The sequence below is a fragment of the Anolis sagrei genome, chromosome 4, assembly GCF_037176765.1.
Source record: "Anolis sagrei isolate rAnoSag1 chromosome 4, rAnoSag1.mat, whole genome shotgun sequence".
Taxonomy (NCBI): Eukaryota; Metazoa; Chordata; class Lepidosauria; order Squamata; family Dactyloidae; genus Anolis; species Anolis sagrei.
Genome location: NC_090024.1, coordinates 44,360,799 through 44,378,839, shown reverse-complemented (window position 1 = coordinate 44,378,839; position 18,041 = coordinate 44,360,799). Strand labels below are relative to the sequence as shown.

The window sequence follows — 18,041 nt, the reverse complement described above, 5'->3', positions numbered from 1 at the left end:
TCAAATGTGGATAAATGAAACCACATGTACCAGTCCTACAGATCAAACTACAGGAAAGGAGATTCCACCTGAACATGAGGAAAAACTACCTAGCTGTGAGAGCTGTTCAACAGTGGAACTCTCTGCCTCAGAGTGTGATAGAGGCTTTTAAATATGGATGGCCATCTGTCAGGGGTGCTTTGAATGCGATTGTTCTGCTTCTTGGCAGGGGGTTGGACTGGATGGCCTACAAGGTCTCTTCCAACTCTATTTTTCTATGATTCTATGATTCTAATGCTATCTGATTTGGTTATTCTGCTTTTTTTTTTGTCATGTCGGGAGCGACTTGAGAAACTGCAAGTTGCTTCTGGTGTGAGAGAATTGGCCGTCTGCAAGGATGTTGCCCAGGGGTTGCCCGGATGTTTTGATGTTTTATCATCCTTGTGGGATGCTTCTCTCATGTCCCCGCATGAGGAGCTGGAGTTGGAGTTGATAGAGGGAGCTCATCCGCTCTCTCCCCGAATTCAGACCCGTGACCTGTTCTGCCAGCACAGGGGTTTAACCCACTGCACCACTGAGGGCTCCGGGTTATTCTTCTGCCATATCCTAAATTGCTACCTAATTGCATCAATGATGGTTACAGATAGGCACTGAGGCTTAAATGGTGTATAGCTGTCTAATGAATTCATGCATGCAATTGAAATTAATCCTATTTTGCCAACTTCAGAGCTCAGTGCTCTCTCTCCATTTGATTTCTGGGTTAGCATATAATTTTACATTCCCAAATTTACTGTTTGATGGTATGATTTAGAAAGCAAAGTCAACTCTTTTTCACCAAAACAGAAAATGTGCAAGCAGTTACTTACGGATAATTTATTTCTTCCAACAGCTGGTCACATACCGCAGAATACATGTTTGACATTTCCTTTATTTCAAACTTCAGTCAAGGTAAGCGAGCCAATTTTTCAAGAGGATAACCTGAGACACTTTGGTTCTTTGTATAAGTTAAAGTGCTGGCATTTGAAATTTAGGTATCTATTAAATTTGGCATGTTTTAGCTTTTAACGTAATGTAATTTGGAGTTGCTGCCTGACATAAAGCAGTACCAGGCATATTCCCTCTACCTTCCATATCCCATCAAGTCTCTTGCCAGATTATCATGGTTTCTGAAGAATTAAATCCCATGAACATTTGTCCCACTCCTTGATGGAAAAATGCCACAATAATGCAATAATGAACAATTTGTTGCCCTTTCACGCCCATCCATCCTTTGATGATTCTATCACTCTGCCTAATGGTAATAACAGCCCAAAAATATCCATAGCTTCATTGAATCTCCCTCATTCTCTCCTTAACACATTGCTGAAAAAGAGGATGTGAAACACTAAAATCACCATGTTGAGTTTGGGGAAGATGTAAAGAATCCTCCCCAAACACAACATGGTGGTTTTAGTGTTTGAATATGCTGATTCATTTACAAAGATGCATCTTGAGAAAGACATTCAATGTGTCTTAGCAGAAATGGTATCACAGTGAGCCAGGTCCAAGTCTTGTCAATCAGGAAAGAAAGAAAGGTTGGGGGGAGGGGGCTTTTCATAATGACATTGTGTTAATTACTTGTAAAATGTGGATGCACAAAGTGTAAGAACTTCACCACAAATGGCCCCTTGGGTTTATCAACATTATAAAGCACTATGGTGTTATGAATGGTGATGTGTGCTAATTATTTTTGTTAGCTTCCATAAAAGAGAGAATAGGTCATTCACCATATGAAACCACCATTTTTAGATTTGAGTATTCCAAAAGATTCAACTTGATTTTTCTTTGCTCCTTTGTTGGACATTCAGTGATGACAAATAAGTTTATTCCTCTTCTTGACTTGCTAGTATTTAGGGTTTATTTGAAATACCGTAATCCTTGACTGCCGTTCTAAGGGGCATAGCAGGATTTAACTATCTGCTTGTCTGCTCTGATTGCAGTATAATTAAGATACACTGGACCCTCTTATATATAATGGTGTAGTAAAATTATATCCCTTACATAACATGGCAAAATCAAGGTTTACTTTTGGAATTACTATTGTTATTATTATTATTATTTAAAGCTATGGATGGTGGAAATCTGTGGATATGGAGAACCAACTGGACACATTTTTCAAGTGCGTGAGGACACAATAAAAGTATGATGAACAGAAATTGGGAAGCATATTGTATTGAATGCTGAATGGTATGATAACTATCAGTATGATTTAGGGGCATGGGTTGTTGGCTGGCTTTAAACATGGTTGTTACTGGATTGCTGTAAGTTTTCTGGGCTCTATGGCCATGTTCCAGAAACATTCTCCTGGTGTTTTGTCCACATCTATGGGAGGAACCCTCAGAGGTTGTGAGGTCTGTTGGAAACTAGGCAAGTGGGGTTTATATATCTGTGGACTCTCCAGGGTGAGAGAAAGAACTGTTTGAGGTGAGTGTGAATTGGTCAGCTTGATTAGCATTGAATAGCCTTGCAGCTTCAAAGCCTGGCTGCCTGGGGGAATCCTTTCTTGGGAGGTGTTGGGGAATCCTTTCTTGGGAAGTGTTAGGGAATAGCACTCAGAAATCAGGGTAGTTCCAGACAGGAAACAATCAGGGCCAGCTAATTCTGGAACATGGCCATACAGCCCACAGCAACCCAGTGATTCCGGCCATGAAAGCCTTCGACTACAAACTGTTGTTACTGCTCATGTGAGTTTTGCTTCACTGATTTTTAAGATGTGCCTAATAGAATAAACATTGTTCCAAAAAGAGTTTATATCCATTTCATTTAGAAAATGTAGGCATTATCTAAAAGTAGCCTCACCTTACCTAATTCCTACCATCCTTAACTAGCACGAAAATGCCTCTGTTGGCTGCTGCTGATAAGGATTATTGTCCATCATATCTGGGAAACACCAAAACATTTTTTCCTGAGGCGGTAGTATTTTTGAGGCATGTCAATTTGTCACTTGCAGGGTCTTCTCTTAATAGTACTATTTTTTTTAAAAAAAAATCCTAATTAATCAGGAAAAAATATCAGTTGATCAAGATCATGTTTAATCTAATAATTAATCAACATTGAACTTCTGGACACAATAGGGCTTGGTTCTATAAAGGTTTGTCTAGGATTACGGATTAAAAATTGCAGCCCTAATTATCTCACTTGAGGTTCAATGAGTGTAAAAAAAAGGCAATAGAAAACACACATGTGAGTTTTGTGCTTGTAATAATGCACCTGCAGTTTAAACAGAACTCTCACTGTTTTGAAAGAAGGCCACTTTAAAACAATATTTGATTAGAAAGTTTCTAATACATTAGAAAAAGTATACAAAGAAAAAAAGATATATTTTTTTTGAAGGAAGGATCACCTTTATTCCATTTGTTTCTCTTGAAATTACTTTAATGTTTACTGTGATATTGGGTGCATCTACACTGCAGGATTTTGTTATTTGGGAATTGTAGTTGTGGGATTTATAAGTAACCTACAATCAGAGAGCATTCTGAACTCCAACAGCGATTCAAATGAACCAATCTTGGCACACAGAACTCCCATGATCAAAAGAAAATACTGGAAGGATTTGATGGGCATTGACCTTGAGTTTTGGAGTTGTAGTTCACCTACATCCAGAGAGCACTCAATCTGGACCAGACTTGGCACGCATACTCACTATGTTCAAATGTGAACACTAGTGGAGTTTGGGAAAATAGAACTTGACATTTGGGAGTTGTAGTTGTTGGGGTTTATAGTTCACCTACAATCAAACAGAAAATACCAGAGGGATTTGGGATGAATTGACAGATTTAGGGGAGACTTAGTTGACCTACATCCATAATGTAAACAACTGTACACTGTGAACCTAAATGACTATGTCAAAGGGGTTCCTAAGCCATCAGAAATTTGTGTTTTTGATGGTCTTTGGCGACCCCTCTGAAACCCCTCAGGACCTCCCCCCCGCCCCCCCGCCCCGGGATCACAACCCACAGGTAGAGAAACACTACTTTAGAGACTCATGTAACTGCCAAGGATAAGTCTACTTGAATGTGGAAGAAAAGGCATCTGTTTGTATTAAAGTTGCTCTAACCATCTTTCTACAGTGAAGAAGCAAATTGCTGTGTTAAAGCATCCTCAGTCCTGGGTGGCCTAAAAAGGCAGTCAAATTTTATTTTAGTAATGCATTTCTTCTGGTTATGCAAAATCTTGCATGATAAAACAGTGGCATTTAGAAATTGTGGGATGCTAATGGAAGAGTATCATGTTGTAACGAGGATGCATAATTTATCCCATCTCAGAATACTTATGTCTTCAGTTCTCAGCATGTAGTTTACAGTATCTGTAAGAGTTTAAACAATGCTGGAAATAAGCCCAAGCTTGTGCTTGGGGAAATATTTGTGGTGCAATTCATTAAATTAAGACTCCTAAAGATGTATCTAATTACCCTCTTAAGCCACTTATTCTGTGTTTAACTAACAACTGGTTATTATGCTGTTTGCTTAAGGCTATCAACACTGGCATTGTACGAATTTGTTTCTTACTGTTTAGACCTCATGAAATACATTGCAAATGTTCCACTATTATTGTATTAGCATAAACGCAGCGGTCTTAATTAATCCAAATGAATGCACACTGAAGGAGGTTTCTTTTGCTCATGTTTTCAATTTCAGAAGAAACTTCAAAATCTCATTGAAAAAATATAGATGCATTCCCAACTCTGTGTGTGTTTGTGCGTGGTTACTGTGCAATCATTGGCATGCCCGCCTGTTGTGTAGTCATTTGCATCTTGTATGCCTTCTCTAGTATACATGTACAAAATAAACTAACGTATACCTGGTATTGACTAGGTGTCTGAAGCGCTGCTGCCCGCATGCTTTCTTCCTTCTCCAGCTCTGAGAAGACCTACCTCACAATGTTTCTTTAACAATGCTCTTGCAATAGTGGACAGGCTCTCTTTGTGGCTCTTTCTTTCCTCCCTCCATTTCGCTTATATACCTTCTCCCTCTGACTTTTTCCCCCTTCCTTCCTTCCTTCCTTCCTTCCTTCCTTCCTTCCTTCCTTCCTTCCTTCCTTCCTTTCCCTCACACACCTATAATATTCTCCTTTCTTTCCTTTCCTTTCCTTCTTCCCACGTTTTTCTTTCTTCTCTCTCCCTTCTCTTTTCCTTTCTCTTCCCTTCTCTCTTTTTCCTCCCCTGCCCTCATACATTTTCCCTTCTTTTTTTCCTTCCCTCCTATTTCTTTCTTCTTTCCCCTCTCTTCCTTCTCCCTTTCTCTTCCCCTCTCTCTTTTTTCCTTCCCGGCCCTCATACATTTTCCATTCTTTTCTTTTCCTTCCCTCTTTTTTATCTTTCTTCTCTCTCCCTCTCTTCCTTATCTCGTCCTTTCTCTTCCCCTCTCTCTTTTTCCGCCCCTGCCTTCCCTCCCCCTCATAACATTTCCCCTTTCTTTTCTTTACCATTCCTTCTTTTTCTTCCTCTCCCCCTCCTCCCTCTCTCCCTCTGACACTGAAAGAGTAACTTGCCTAAATTTACTTAGGGAATCCCTGATGGAAGGGTTCTGATCTCATAAGCTAAGCAGGGCTGGGCCTGGTTAGTAGTTAGGGAATTCATGGTGGCATTGAGTCAAAGATTACAGTGCAACTCTGTGTATATTTGCTGAGAAACAAGCCTCAGAATTCAGCGTGACTGCTTAGAAATTGCATCTACAATTGCAACTATAGTCTCCAAATCATTATCCTACACTTGATTTCTAATGGGTTAGATTGCTTGTCAATTGTTTTCCCATCCACTAAGCATTAACATTGCTGGTAGACTGTTGATATGCTTTTTGAAATAATAATTTTTATCTGGCCAAGAATCACTACACACACTAGAGAGCAACCAATGAATATCAAGTAGCCAGTTTGCAAGTCTTGTGTGTGTGTTTTACACTTACGTTAAAATACTTGAAACCTGGGTTGTCAAATCTTCCTGAAGTGTCATTGCCTCTAGTAAGTGTCAATTTGTAGCACTGCACTTATATTTTACTGCTTGAAGCCAAACCTGCCAGAAATAGAAGCTGATGATGACTGAGAGACATGCTGATACTTTAACACGGAAAGTGTAGGTACCATTTTGTCTCATTAACTTTTCTCAAGCCATGCCAGCATAGTGACATATTCATGCCTCTGTGTAAATGATATACAAGTCACCTGTAACAAAAGAACATAAATCTGCATTGATTTCTAAATTTATAGCCCACCTTTTTCCTAGCTCAGGATCAAATATAATTCATATCAATTTAAAAGAGTAAAAAAAATCTATTTGATCCAAAATTTGAAAACATTGAATCAACAGTTCTATTAATTGCACTAAATTAAAACAGTTCAAAACACATGTTTTTGTTAAGCACCCTAAAGTTGACTCTGACTTATGGCAACTCTATGAATGAGAGACCTCACTAGTCACCATACAATCATCAGCTCTTCTCAGATCTTCCAGATTCATGGTTGTTGCTTCCTTGACTGCTTTTTACCTTATCAAGCATTAGCGTCTTTTTGAGTCACGTCTTCTCATGATATGTCCAAAGTACAACCATCTCCGTTTAGTCATCTTGGCTTCCTTTCAGCTTGAGGCCAGTTGCACAATCAGCCACAATGTTACTTGTAGTTTTTCTCTGCTCTTCCCCAGTAACTTATTGAGTTCTATCCAGCCAGGAAGTTTAATCCTCCATCAATATTTCTTATTTCATTTTGGACCATAGAGTTTTGATAGTACAAGCATTCAAAAGGGGTTTACCATTCTTCCTTCTTCATAGTACCAACAAGCATTTGCTACAGTACCAATATCACCCTCCACTACTGTTGCTGCCCAGTAGCTATTTGGCACATTAGGCTCCTCAACCAAATGGGACACCGCATGAGCATCCACACACCCTCTTCCAAATAAGACAAATCTATCATGGTGGTTGTTGTTGTTGTTGTTGTTCACAAGGGCTTTTACAGCCTCTGAGGCTGAAAGAATATTACTTGTCAAGGGTCACCCTGTGAGTTTCCATGGCCAAGCATGGATTTGAACCCTAGTCTCCACAAACATAATGCGGTGCTTATTTCATTGCAACATATTAACTCTCTGTGAAGGGCTAATGTTAAAGTAATATTTCTAGATTCCATTCTAATCTCAATATTTTCACTTTACCTCTATATCTTTGCGTATATACATAGATTCCCAATAAAAGTAAGCAGTTATCTTTGTAAGTTTATAATGTAATAAATGTGTCATAGCTTCTAGGATCTCTCACTCTCTTTCTTGGCAATGAGTTATAGCCATGTGTTATACCAAGAAATTTGACTGTCATCTATTACTGGGTTGACTTTTTGCATGTCCTTGACTTGAATTTGCCCCATGTCTTTGAATGTTATAGTTACTGATCTCAATCTTCTTTAAGTGCAGTTTCTATTAGCACTGAAATCACTTCATGAGTTTCTAAATACACATAGTCTGCCCCCAAAATTACAAAAATGGGAGATTTTGCACAGTTCAGAAGGGTCAGGAAAAAAAGTGGGGGTTGAAGCAGGTGGGGTGGGGGGCAGACATATAGTTTGTGCTTTCTCAAGAGTCTGCACCTTATTTACTTATTTATTTACCCAATTTAGACCCCGTCTTTCTATACTTGTTTAATATTTTATTATAACGTTTATGTTGTTTTAAATTGATGTTATGCACCCTAATGTGCTATGTTTTTAACTCTGTTGATTGGGCTTGGCCCCATGTAACTTACCCTGAGTCCCCGAGGTGGGTTATAAAAATAAAATTATTATTATTATTATTAATTATTATTATTACCTGGAAGGGGACTCAAGGTGGCTTGCATATAGGCTATTATTCAACACATACAATTCCAATAACATTAAACATTAAAATTAAAATAAAATTAATACATATTAAGCATTTAAAAACATTACAGTACATTAGCAAAGTGCATAATAATTTTTGTGTCTTGTCACAGGCAAAAATGCGGAGGACTGTGGAATAGTGGCTTTCAGTTTCAGGAAAAGAAAACAATGTAGCTCATGTGAAGGCTTCCCCGCCCACCAGGGATTTCTTTCCCTAAGTTCAAAATCCACCCCAAAACACATCCTTTTGGGGCAGTTGAAAATGTCTGGGCAACTACAACAAAGGCTTTGAACAACTCAAGTAAAAACTTCCACCATTGCTATGAAGAGTGGCAGCAATTCTAGAATCACTTTATTCCATCACAAGCCTATTTTGCAGGGAATGAACTGAAATTGCATGTATGTTCAATTTTTTAAAACCATTCTCATATCTTTTTGGGACAGACCATGTATGACATACAGAGAAATTTATTTTAAAAATACTTCCCTTAGGAACATCTCCCATTTACAAGCTTCTGGTGAACATACTGCTTCCTTTAAATAACTTTATCAAGTTCAGCTTTCTCCATACATGAGAGTATTTTTATGAGGTTTTTAGATCAAAAGTGTTGGAACTTTCTGTAGACGCTCTACAACAACAGGCTTCAGATGTATAGTTCCACAGCTGGAACATCTGGGACTACAACATTATGAATAAAAGCAATTTTACATTTGCAAGTCCCTGCATCATTGATTTCTCTTCAGTGACTGGAAAACATTGAGCGTATTGGCATGGGATTAATGCCTCATCTTTATTAGTTGTTATCAAAGGAGATTGGATGTGAAGAGCTCTTCCATTGAAAGAAATGCTACTTGTTTTAGAAATGTCTAAATGTGGGCCGTTAATTGGTCTTGCACTTTTAATAGCTTGTCCTGTTTCGTATTAAAGATATTTTTTGAAACTTTTTTTTGTATTTATGTAGGCTCTCTCTAAGTGTCATGTGCATCTTTGCACACATATGTACATTCAGATATTAAGATTTTGGAAGCTATGTATGAAAATAAATAGTTATGTACCTTAAAGTTAACTCCAATTTATGGCAAGCATATGGTAATATCAATATGCAGAAGGATGTAGTACAGTGTTTCTCAACCCAGCTCCTTCGAAGTCAAGCCAGTCACTTCAAAGGCATCATCCATCCATCTTGCCCTTGGTTGGCCCCTCTTCCTTTTCCCTTCCATTTTCCCCAGCATCATTATCTTCTCCAAGCTTTCCTGCCTTCTCATTATGTGGCCAAAGTACAGGCTGAGGCAGCATAACTTCCTTTTTTCAAAACTTAATAAAACCCATTGTATGAATCAATTTTTTTATATAATGTAGGCACACACCTAAAGTTTTGTTTTACATAGTTTTGAAGATCAAATTAGGTAGGTGACGTCCCCCATTCTCCATACACTGCGTAAAACTATTTCTGGCATTTGTCATGACTCTTGCCAGCATAGCAGGCGTTATGTTGGCAATTTCTTCCTGGATGTTGGTCTTCAAACCTTGTAGGGTCCTTGGACGGTTCACATAAACACAGGATTTCAAAAATCCCCATAGGAAAAAAATCACAAAGGGCCAAATCTGGAGGGCGGGCCAGCCGCTCGAAAAGTAGGCCTCAATGGCAAAAGCACGCTCCTCACTGTTCCAACACATGATGGCGACTGAACTGTGTCAGGACAAAACTTTATATTCCCGCCTCTCGAACGAGACCACTAGCGCTCCGCTACATCTTCAACCCACTGAATGGCGTGCATTTAAAAAAAAGAAGTTATGCTGCCTCACCCTGTACTTCATCTTTTCCTCTAATATTCTTCCCTCCAGTGAGCAGCCGGGCTTTATTTCCTTGAGTATGGACTGGTTTGATCTCCTCCTACTTCCTCAGATACTTAGACTTAATCATAGATTTAGTCTATGAAAGCATATGCTATCCACATAGTTCCCTAATAGTTTCTAAGGTGGTTCATAATTTCTTTGCATCTTGATATTCCAGATTAACATGGTTATGTTTTTGAATTCGAATGTTTCCTTGCTCTTAGGCTACAAGTGTGATTTGTTTAAAGCAACCCAATTGGTTTCTTTGGCTGAATGGAGATTGGAGTCTTGGTCTCCCAAAGTCCTAGTCTAACATTCAAACCTCTTGATTATACTAGCTGTATAACAATAATTGAAGTCTATATATCTGCCCTTTGGACTTCCTTGTATCAGTGCTAACAAAACTCAACAAAATAAAATAGATGGAGTTTGAAAGTGAAGAAGGAGACTGAACATTAATATTAGGATGTTCGAAAGGCAAACTGCTCCACATGAAATTAACTTAAGGTAACTGAAACTGGGCATTGATTCTTGTGATTAATATTTTAAAAGTAGTTCCGAGAGGACTAGAAGCTATCATTTAAGATGTGATCCATTTATAGAACTCTGTTAATTATATTACATTCTATTGTGCTAATATTTATTCTTAAAGTTAATCCAAAATGTGTTCCTTACAGCAAGCTTGGCAGTAATATTGTAATGGAAAAATTCCTAACACCCTGCAGAGTTTGATTGGATACAAAATATTTGGAACTCAGCTGCTATGACTACCTAGGGGCCCGGCAAGGTAGGACCTCCTCATTGAAGAATCTGCACAGCTTGAAAAGTTACTTTTTAAACTTCAGGTTCCAGAATACCACAACCATTATGACCTAACTGTGGTGTTAAGGAATTTCCAAAATAACGTTTGGAACTCTTATTTTTTTTAGTAGTGGAACAATTTCTTTTGACCAAGACTAACTAACCAGTAGCAAAACATATATTAATGCCAACCACCAAGTTGCTTTTCCGGAAAAAAAAGTCTTTAAGGCTGAAATCTGATTGTCTTTGGGATTATGTATCATAGTCCATGTGATGTTTTAGATCTCTCCTCCTTAGAAAGAGAGCAAGGTTCAATTACGAAGGAAGAGATGCAAGGATCTAACCTTGCAATATTTTTATTGCAGAAAAATGTGAAAATACCTTAACTTTGCAGAATTGTTCACTCTAGAATTAGTGCATTATAGAGCTAAATAAAGAGTTTTTTGCTGGTGTGTTGATGGGCTGGGGAAAGGCTTTGCATATTATCATCACTTTCGCCTGAACCTGGTGTACATAACTCTACTCATTTTTCAACCAATCACAAAGAAACAACTAAAAGTCAAATAAAATTCTTCTCCTCTTTATTATTTATTATTTATTTGGGGTTCTTGTACCCCGCCCTTCTCACCCCGAAGGGGACCCAGGGCGGCTTACAGCTGCAAGGCGCACTTAGACGCCTGCTACACAAACAATCATCACAAAAAATATAACAGTACAAATTCCCACAATTCAACATTATCCAATAAAATCAGTAAAATGATAAAATCAGTAAAAACAATACAAACCTAGATCTTCCTCCTACCCATCAGTGTACAATTAACTCAAAGATCTGTTTTGGTTCCATTTCGACAATCCTGCCGATCTTACACATCTGATTGTCTTATTTGGTTGTCATTGTCTAATTGCCTGGTTGCCCAAAGGCCTGGTTCCACAGCCATGTCTTCACCCTCCTCCTGAAGGAGAGGAGGGTTGGTGCTGTTCTGATTTCCCCCGGGAGTGAATTCCACAGGTGGGGGGCCACCACTGAGAAGGCTCTGCTTCTCGTCCCCACCAGCCTCACTTGTGAGAGTGGTGGGGTCGAGAGCAGGGCCTCCCCAGATGATCTCAAACTCCGAGGTGGGACGTAGAGGGAGATATGTTCGGACAGATACACTGGACCAGAACCGTATAGGGTTTTGTAGGTTAAGACCAGCACCTTGAATTGTGCTCGGAATTGAACCGGCAGCCAGTGGAGCTGGCACAACAGGGGGGTGGTATGCTCCCTGTATGTCGCTCCGGTGAGCAATCTGGCTGCCGCACGCTGGACTAGTTGGAGTTTCCGAACAGTCTTCAAGGGCAACCCCACGTAGAGCGCGTTGCAGTAGTCTATCCGGGATGTAACAAGAGCGTGGACCACCGTGGCCAGATCAGACTTCCCAAGGTACGGGCGCAACTGGTGCACAAGTTTTAATTGCGCAAAAGCTCTCCCGGCCACCGCCGAGACCTGGGGTTCCAGGCTCAGCGGCGAGTCCAGGATCACTCCCAAGCTGCGAACCTGCGTCTTCAGGGGGAGTGTAACCCCATCCAGCACAGGCTGTAACCCTATACCCTGTTCGGCCTTCCCTTCCACCCTGTTAGTATGAATCCAGAAATCCTTGAGGGAAAGTAGTTCTTTTATCATTAGATTCCTTCATATATGTTTCACTCATTAAATCATTCTGTTAGTCTGCATTCGGATGTCCTCCTACTTCAAAGTAAGCTGTAATGGATCAGTTTTCAATCGTTTTGACACCTGTTGGATTGCACTGTTAATCTGGATCAATAAAATGAACTTTTAATCTAGATTTGTGATGCTGTGAACTCTTAATTAGTTGGGCTACTGCAGCATGATCTATCTGGTAAGGAAAATTGGGCTACTATTTGAATTGATATTTGTAAGTGGAATATTTAAGATATATAAAATTAACAATGGATGTTCATGTACAGATTTCTATGTAATTGCTAAATAATGAGCTGCAGAAAAAAATTAGACATGTCTTTGGAAATAATAATGGAATCCTAGGGTTGGAAGAGACCCCGTGTGCCATCCAGTCCAACCCCCTGCAAAGAAGCAGGAAAATCACATTCAAATCACCTCTGACAGATGGCTATCCAGCTTCTGTTTTAAAGTCTCCAAAGAAGGAGCCTCCACCACACTCTGGGGCAGAGTTTCACTGCTGATCAGCTCTCACAGTTAGGAAGTTCTTCCTCATGTTCAGGTGGAATCTCCTTTATTGTAATCCCTAATAAGGTGCTGTATGTTCAACATGTACATAAAATTCCACATCTGTAAGTACTTGTTTTGACCCTGATTGCAGCTAGATGACAATGTATATAATGCAATAGTAACTTTGCTTGATGATTCTCTTTCTGATTGCACTGATTTCTTTCACTGTTGTGAAAATGAGCACAGACATGTTGTCTTCAAAGAGTGTTTAACTGAAATACTATATTCATTACTTAATTAGGCCAAACAAGCCATCAGCAGAGTTTGCTTCACCCAAATAAGAACCGGTCAATAATTAAATGGTAATAAATCTTCACAAGTAAATTCTTATCCTGCCTAATATTAAGTTCCTCTAATTGGATTTAAGTTCTAGTCTTTTATTATGACCTTATTGTACATTAAACTCTCACTTTGGATTGTGATCAAACTCCGCATCTCTTTGCAGGATGAGTCAGAGGTCTTTGGGAGGGCTGAAATCAACCCCGAATACAAAATCCTTTCTGCCCATTTGACTTGGTTAATCTGCTGTACCACTATTTTAGCTACTCTAAAAATATTTTCTTTTTGCTTCCCATTGAGGCAAATTTTTATAATCACTTTGAGTTTGAATTACAAGAGTAGTTTGTACCCATATTATTTAGCGGAGGAGGGAGGATAGGATAGGAAGAGGCTTGACCTTCCCTGTAGACCAGTGGTTCTCTACCTTCCTGATGCTGCAACCCCTTACTACAGTTCCTCATGTTGTGATGACCCCCAACCATAAAATTATTTTCATCACTACTTCATAACTGTAATTTTGCTACTGCTATGAATCGTAATGTAAATATCTGATACAAATGATGTATTTTCATTCACTGGACCAAATTTGGAACAAATACTTGATACGCCCAAATTTGAATATTGGTGGGGTTGGGGATGGGATTGATTTTGTCATTTGGGAGTTGTAGTTGCTGGAATTTATAGTTAACCTATAATCAAAGAGCATTCAGAACTCTACCAATGATGGAATTGAACCAAACTTAACACACAGAAATCCATTGATCAACAGAAAATACTGAAAGGGTTTGTTGGGCATTGACCTTAAGTTTTTGAGTTGTAGTTCACCTACATCTAGACAGTACTCTGGACTGAAACAGTGATGGATCTGGGCCAAACTTGGCACGAATATTCAATATACCCAAATGCAAATACTGGTGGAGTTTGGGAAAAATAGATCTTGACATTTCAGAATTGTAGTTGCTGGGATTTATAATTCATCTACAATCAAAGAGCATTCTGAACCCTACTGTGCTGGTACGGCTGTACCAGGAGCTCCCACTTCTTTTCCTTTCTCTTGAGTGTTTGCATGTATTCCAAAGTTCCATGCATTTTGCAATAAGGTAGCTTCCCTTGGTTTGCAATAATAGGGCCAATGACCCATCAATTATCATTATGTTCTTTAGTTCCGCCCCTTTTTCTGGGTTAAGAAGGGGAAAAGGGGACCTCTAGTTCAGTTCACACAGAGAAGCCTTTCGTACAGGACGTGAATCAGTTCCACCTGTAGAAAGCTTCGTCTTTTACAGCTTTGCTGGGGGGATCCAGTCCCACAGCTCTACAGATAACTACAGCATAGCCTTTGTTGGGGAATTTAGTTCCACAACTCTACAGCCAGCTCTTTGCTGGAGAAATACAGCTCCACTGTTTTACAACCAGCCTTCTCTGGGACTTAAAGCCTTCTTTCCTCTTGGAAATCTACCAAAGACTTTGCCTGGTAAGGTCTACTCGGGTCACCCATAACGCAGATTGGAACTGGGAGTAGGGCCCACACCAGCAAAGTAAATAGATTGCCCAGGGAGGGGTCAAGGATTTCCCTTGTAGAAGGAATGAACAATTTATGAAGAAAGTTGCCTGTCCCTTGTGGACAAGATTTAAGCAAGCCATCAGTTGATCCAAAGCCTTGAAGCATTTGTTTGATTTATTGAAGATTTAAGCAACAATAAAAACTTTGTTGAACTTTCTAAATCTTTAAAAGAACTTTGTGTGGGGAAATCTGAAAGGCCTCTAAGCCGAGGCACTCCTGGCATCCCGTTGGGCATTCAGAAAACACGTCCTGTCTACAGAGTCTTTCACAAGCCCAGCACATGACAGCACACTTACCAACAATAGAATTGGGCCAAACTTCCCACACAGAACCCCCATGACCAACAGAAAATACTGTGTTTTCTGATAGTCTTTGGCAAACCCTTTGACCCGCCCAGGGGTCCTGACCCCCAGGTTGAGAAATGTTGCTGTAGACCTAGGCAGAAAAGAACTGCTGCTGACTATCCTGGCTCAATTGTTTTTTGTTTTTGTTTTTTTTTGTCATTAATAATTTTTGCATTGTCCTGTTGTTTGGGGACATGCATTCTAACTTCCATTTCTAAAATGCTCAAGGGTATGAAAATTAAAGAAATCTGTTGAAAAGATAAGATAATTTTTAATATTAGAATTTTATTTACACTTTTAAAGAAAAAATCCATATTTTCTGTGTATTCCCTATTTGATATTCTGTGGGGTGCACAGCATGTCTGAAGAAAAATTAATCCAAGTATTTAAATAACAAACAAGAACCTAAAATACAATGTCTTTGGTTGTTGAATCAATAGCTTATCTCAGAGTGGGAACCTAAACATTTGTGACTTGTAGCTCCTCTTTTAATCGGCTCACTAGTTATAATTCAGGCAATGGCTCTTGTACCCTGCTAGGAAACCAAGTGGGTATATGTGTGTTTGCTTGGGTTTTGTGCAGCTAAAGTATTTAGATCACAGACCACATCTTGACAGCCTTTCACCGTGATGAGAGGAAGCATTAAGCACTCGGGTCCTCTTGAGATTATAGTACTGATACAGTGCATCTGCTTGGTTTCCCCCAAATAACCTCCCTCTCCCTTTTCAAAATGAGAGTCTCTTAAATCACCCAGACAGCTTATCTTTCATATAGAGCTGGTTGAACAAAATATTTAAGTAGAGAAGCAGACAGGCCAATTCACTCTTGTTTCTAAAGTTTATCTACATCAATCTCTGCATAAATTTATAGATGCTAATTTAATTGAGCATTGTAATTGTAACAGGAGATCCAGCAGAGAAAAAAGGCACTTCTGCTACTCAAAAGCTTCTTCCGAATACCCAATCAGTTCTCTCCCCCATATTTTGCCTTGCAGCAACCCTATAATTAGTCATTTTGGGTTAATAAATCATCCAGTGAGTTTCATGGTTGAGTGTTGATTTTGAACATATTTTCCCCCCAACCTTCCAATTGCTTTGGCTTATAATTCCCATTATCTCTGCACATCGTCTGTTTTGGAGCATGACCTGAGGCAGTTGCAAGCCAGAACATACGAAGGGAAACAAGATTGGGTAGGACAATCCTACACCATGATGGCAGAATGCAAAGGGCAATGTGTTGGGGGGTAAAAGTGACATGCAGAACAGCCATGGCCTGTTGTTGAAGTTGGTGGTTTTTCCGCTCTCATCTCCTGATTAAAATGACTTCAAGTCATATATAGGTATATGTGTGTGTGTGTGTGTCCCTTAGTACTTGGAAGGGAGAGAACCAATGAATACCAGGTGCTGTAGACTATATTTCAGAGGAAAGAACTGGCCAAACCACCTCTGAGTATTTCTTGCCTAAGAAAACACTATGAAATTCATGAGGTCGCTATAGGTCAACTAGCAGCTTGAAGGCACATACACACAGTCTACGTATGAAACAACTTGGCAAAACTTTCACTGTAGTAAAAACTGGTTTGCAGGTAGATTGGTCATTGACACATTACCAGAAAAGAGGACAAAAGATGTAGATATTTGTTTAAGTACAAAAGCAAATTTGAAGATCATGATCATAGTTTCATCCTGGAACAGAATATTTTTCCATAGGAGGAACACTACAACCAGCCCATATCTGTGCCTGTGTCTAAGGGAGCATCTACACTATAGAATTAATGTGGTTTGGCATTACATTAACTATCATAGCTCAATGGTATGGAATCATGGGAATTGTAGTTTTACAAGGCATTTAGCCATCTTGGCCAAGGAGTGCTGGTGCCTCACAACCTCAAATCCCAGAATTCCATAACATTGAGCCATGGCAGCTAAACCGGTGTCAAACTCTATAGTGTAGATCCATCCTTAAGGTTGAGTGTCTGAAGTCTCCCTTCTTATTGTTCTGCAGTATTTCCCGATCTAAAGTAAGACACATTATTGAATCTAGAATTATATTGCTTTCCTCTTTGGAGCAAAAATGGCAAATAAGTTTAAATACCTTGGAACATTTAAAATGTTACCTGGCATTTAGATTAATGGTTACATGTTATCAACATTTTTTTCTGTGTAGATTTTATCTTGTTTTCTAAGGAGCCCCCGGTAGTGCAATGGGTTAAACCCTTGTGCCAGCAAGACTGAAGACCGACAGATCAGAGGTTCAAATCCAGGGAGAGCACAGATGAGCTCCCTCTGTCAGCTCCAGGTCTCCATGCGGGGACATGAGAGAAGCCTCCCACAAGGATGGTGAAACATCAAAGTATCCGGGCATCCCCTGGGCAACATCCTTGCAGACAGCTAATTCTCTCTCACCTGAAGCAACTTGCAGTTTCTCAAGTTGCTCCTGACACACACACAAAAATCTTGTTTTCTGACCAGTAGACATTACTTGTTTTATTGTCTCCAAATTGTAAACTCTATTATTATGATTATTATGTTTATTTATATCCCGCTTTTTCTCTCTATAAGGAGATTGATTACCTATTTATATTAATTCCAGCACAATTTTAAATTGCACTTTCTTCTTCTGATTGTCCTCTTATAAACAGTGCACTTTGCAAAAAGGTGATCACATTTTGTTCTCTCGCCGATTACTGGAACCCACGACTCAGAAGAATGTACTTTGGTCTACCACATGCTTCTACTACCAGTAATGTGATCCTGGTGTAGACTGTTGTATTTCAAGATGTCTAATATGAAGGGAACCCTATAGCATCATTAGGATTACAGCTATGTATTCAGGGCATGGAAAAAATCCAGAGAATGAAATCCCTTTCCTGGCTTAAACCCAGAATGAAAATAATCAACCACATCAGTATCAAACCAAACATTACAGCCCTACACTGGCAAATTCAGTTTTGCTTGGGACTTAAAAGTCCAGAATGCAAATAATGCTCATTATTGTAAATTGGATGGAGAGGATTAAATGAATGTGTACTGACAATTCTGCATTGAGCACATTGTTCGATTGAACATAACTCCATTACTGGCTAGTGCATAGTCAGAGGCAAAAGGGGAAGGG

At 39.3% G+C, this 18,041-nt stretch overlaps 1 protein-coding gene across 5 annotated transcripts in view; it reads left to right on the top strand.

Moving 5' to 3' along the window:
* The window catches only part of SULF1 (sulfatase 1), a 132,472-nt gene that overhangs the window by 15,799 nt on the left and 98,632 nt on the right, over window positions 1-18,041 (top strand). For 3 of the 5 annotated variants that reach the window (XM_060775441.2, XM_060775443.2, XM_060775446.2), the window contains exon 2: window positions 869-927. The exons of 1 other annotated variant lie outside the window; for it this stretch is intronic. The gene's annotated coding sequence lies outside the window, so the exon portion shown is untranslated. Of the gene's footprint in view, window positions 1-868; window positions 928-10,463; window positions 10,485-18,041 lie in introns of those variants that run through there. One more of the 5 variants, XM_060775445.2, reaches the window with a different exon arrangement.